At 35.4% G+C, this 4516-nt stretch overlaps 1 non-coding gene across 1 annotated transcript; it reads left to right on the forward strand.

Annotated features, from left to right (window-relative positions):
- Nucleotides 1–3085: 3085 nt before the first annotated feature.
- Nucleotides 3086–3204, forward strand: LOC136864983 (5S ribosomal RNA). The gene has a single exon (XR_010859400.2). It is a non-coding gene; the product is annotated as a 5S ribosomal RNA (ribosomal RNA).
- Nucleotides 3205–4516: the final 1312 nt, after the last annotated feature.

Below are 4516 nucleotides of genomic sequence, written 5' to 3' on the forward strand. Positions count from 1 at the left end.
TTTGCTTTTAACTTGAGTTGTGATGCTCACATAACCCTTACCTACACAGTTCTTTCCTGGCTGAAACCCGAAAAGTGACGAAAGTTTCACGTACTTGTGTTGATTTATCGAACTCGGAAGGAAAATCTACCCAAATACATTTCTTCAATTTCAATTTATTATCATCATTCCAAAATTGTAACACTAGGAATGGCACTTCACTCGCTATTCCCATCAACCAGTCTTCAATTTATACTAGATCCTTCATTGAAGCTGGGTAACTACTTTGGAATTCACTTCCAGCTGCTGTCAGGAATTCAACAACAAAACTTAAAACTGCATGCAGAGATTAACTGCTTACCGGTTGACGTCCGCTAGAAGTGTTGTGGAGTCTAAGAAAATCTCCAGAATGTGCTTACCATATGGTCACTGCCGAAGGCAAAAGACAAAGTTAGAAAGATGGCAAAATTAGATAGGGGAGCACTTAAATTTAAACGTCCATAAAGCTATTGACCTTAATGAAAATTTCTCAAACGTTATACGCGATAATTAGTACATGTACAAAATTATTTGGAGGACATAAATGTTAATAGTATCTTTAGGATTTGTTTAAAAGATATATTTATTCTACAATTTGTTATGGTGTAACTTGGACCAGGTGATCGTGTATCTTTGACTGGTAAATATAAATACGTTACTCTTCACTCCCAGTGTCACATGTAGGTGAAAAGGAATATATTCAGGCTATAAAGAAACTTAAATCTACTAAGTCAAGTGGGCCAGATGGGATTCCTCCTTCAGACATATTTATGGAACCATTATGTTACATATTTAATCTTATAATAGATACAGGTGTGATCCCAGAAATGTGGAAAACGTCAAGGGTATTCCCGATATATAAAGCCGGAGATCATTCGGATGTACAAAATTACAGACCCATTTCCATAATATGTGCCTTCGTAAAAGTTTTCGAAACAATTATTTATTTCCGGATTTTTAATCGTGTTAAAGCTATATTTCACCTTATCAGCATGGATTCTATCCTGGTAGGTCAACTATCACAAACATATCAAATCTAGTTCAAGATGGGGCTAATGCTTTAAACATTCATAAATCCGTTGATGTGATTTATATGGACTTCGAGAAAGCGTTTGACAGGATTTATCACAGTGTGCTTCGTATAAAACTACCTTGATTTGGATTTAACAATCCTATGCTAAAACTTATCTCCTCCTATTTACATAACAGATACCAGTTTGTCACCTATCATCAGATAAAATCTTTTGTGTTGAATGTTAATTCAGGTGTACCTCAAGGTTCAAATTTAGGACCACTGCTGTTTATGTTATTTATAAATGATTTGCCAAATGTTGTTGTAAATTCCAAATGTCTCATGTTTGCTGTCGATCTTAAGTTGTACAAGGTGATATCACATGTTAGTGACTGCATTTCTCTAAGCAGGGACATTGAGAATATCTACATGTGGAGCATGAAGAATAAAATGGCATTTAATGTCGGCAAATGCTTCGTGATGACTTATTCTACGGCGAATGATCCTTTACAGTGTGAATACTTCATGAACGGACAGAATCTAAAACGAGTCGAGTCCGTAACTGACTTAGGAGTTACAATGAGTAAAAACTTATCGTTCAGTGCACATATTGAAATAATAGTAAATACAGCACTGAAACAACTAGGTTTTATCGTACGAAACGGGAAGGACTTAAATAACATTAATACTCTATGTGTTCCCTACAACTCATTCGTGAGGTCAAAATTAGAATATGCATCAGTTATATGGATGCCAAATTACAAATCTTATATAAATAAAATTGAAAAGGTTCAAAAGAGATTCTTACGGTTTATTTATTACAAGCAGCATAATTAGTCACCATATAGGTTGAGAATATCATATCGTCACTTATTAGAAGAATTTAGATACAATTCACTAAGCGCTCGCTGAGAATTATACCAACAACTGTTTCTACACAAGATTACAAATGGCGTTATAGATAGTGGTGATCTACTAGCCAGAATAAATTTTAATGTAAGCAAATCTAACTTGCGTAACCGGACGTACTTTTACAATCCCTTATCCAACATATTAATTCATAAAAATTCGCCATTATTAAGGATGTGTAATACGTTTAATGACTTATTCAGAAACCACAACATAGATCTCTCAATGTCCCTAACAGACTTCAAAAAATGTCTACTGATTTTCTTTAGTGAATATACTTAAACAAGCTTAACAAACAGTATCTTATAAAAAGAAAATAGAATTCATTACACTGTCTCTTTGTCAATAACCCAAATGTAATTTAATTGTCTATAAACTCCGAGATATTTTTACACTCTTAATCATGCACCTGACCTCTTCACATATGTGTGTGCTTGTACATAATGTTTAGCTCTTCCTACTTACGTAATCAGGATTCATCAATTGCAGCACTATCTAATCCTGATCTGTATATAACCTATCATTGTTTTGTCATTTCTCCCTCTAAATTTGTTTATTATAATTTTTGAAAGTTTGTTGTTAATTTTTCGTGATTTTTTTCTGTTTTGCAATGTGTATTATTGCACTATATATTGTAGTGTCTGTTATAATTGGAATGCAACTCTGTTACATACATGTGTCATAAATAAATAAATAAATAAATAAATAAATAAATAAATAAATAAATAAATAAATAAATAAATAAATAAATAAATAAATAAATAAATAAATTATTATGACATACTAAGCAATAAAATACGACACTATAAATTGTGGTCATCACCTTTGGCATGTAGGACAATGATAAAACAATACATCCTGAATTTTGGCGCAGTTTTCATGAGCCCACTTTTTGCAACTTTTGTTATGAATCCAATCGTCATCATAATGCTTATCACATGTAATGCCGGCAGATAGCTCCTCCATTGTAATCACGTAGGCTAAGTGAACCTAAAACTAGCCTTCAGATCTACGTAAAAATCCCTGACCTGCTCGGGAATCGAACCTTTATCCTCCGGATAAGACGCAAAGACCCTACAATTACATCGCTGGGCCGGCCTGAAATTATAAAACAAGTTTACTTAGGACCACCAATAAAACTGCGAAGCCAACGGCCATGCAATGTTGAAAACACCGGTTCTCTTCCGATCACCGCATTTAAGCAACATTGGGCGTGATCAGTACTTGGATGGGTGACCGTTTGGGAACACCACGTGCCGTTGGCTCAATTCCCTTTGCCGGCCTCATGGTGTAGGGGTAGCATGTCTCCCTCTTACCCGGAGGTCCCGGGGTCAACTCCCTGCCATGTCAGGGAATTTTGCCCGGAACTGTGTGCTGGTTCGAGGTCCACTCAGCCTACGTGATTAAATCTGAGAAGCTATCTTACAGTGAGATAGCGCCCCCGATCTGGAAAGCGAAGAATAACGGCCGAGAGGATTCGTCGTGCTAACCACACGACACCTCGTAATCTGCTGGCCTTGGGGCTGAGCAGCGGTCGCTTGAAAAGACATCCATTGGAAGTGCAGTATACCAAAATACAACTCACATATCATAATTTGAAGAAGTTGATCCTTATACTTGTAACAATATAAGCCTTTTCTACGTGGACATGGGTTGTTTCTCAAACAAACCTATAATATACGAATTTATGTCTTGTTAAGAATTTTTAGTATATGCATACTACCTAGTAACGCATTGTAAAAGATTTTATGGTGGTAAGTTTCATTCATACATCAGAGAATGCTCCACGTAATCACAAAAAATATTAAAACACTGCCCTTTTGTCCTTTTAAACAACACTAGCATTGAACACAATAAAATTGGGGGATTATATTTTGGCTTATCACTCATATTCATTAAATTCCTAGGCCTACACTTAATCACAAAAAACACTACTCCCTTCTCCTTTTAAACAATAATACCAAATTAATAAACTAAAATACGTGGATAATATATTGGTTTATCACTCATCTTCATTTGATTCCTTGTCCAATGTAGGCCAGGAGAGTATCTCGTTAAAAAACTCTTCAATCTCTTCATCTTCAGGCGGGTATTTCATTATTTTCTGTAAGTCCTGAATTTTCTTGCTGCTGATGGGAATTCAGTCCTGTTCATATGCTTTGGAGTTGGGAAAAGTTGGAACCGTATAATGAGTTTGCAGTTTGAATGTGTCCATTACTGGTCCATCTACATAAGTCCTTGCAGTCAAGACACCATTATATTCCCTTCTAAAAGTGAAGTGATTAAATTGACTTACCTGTAGATACATATTTTGGTCTTTTGCCACCTTTCTGCCTTGCGATTCAACTGATAATGTTGTCTTCTTATAATACCGGGGCCACCATTGATTGAGGTCCAAAAAATCTCTTCCTTCTACCATAGTCACTGAGAATTTATTGGCAGCACTACAGAAGCTGATATTTATAGCTCCATATACTCTTTAAGTGTGTAGATTCTGCCAATTTTTCTTAATTTTCTATTAATAACACCAAAGTCTCCATCACAAGACATAAATTAATGTCCACCGATGGGATAATA

The sequence above is a fragment of the Anabrus simplex genome, chromosome 2 (genome assembly GCF_040414725.1).
Source record: "Anabrus simplex isolate iqAnaSimp1 chromosome 2, ASM4041472v1, whole genome shotgun sequence".
NCBI lineage: Eukaryota > Metazoa > Arthropoda > Insecta > Orthoptera > Tettigoniidae > Anabrus > Anabrus simplex.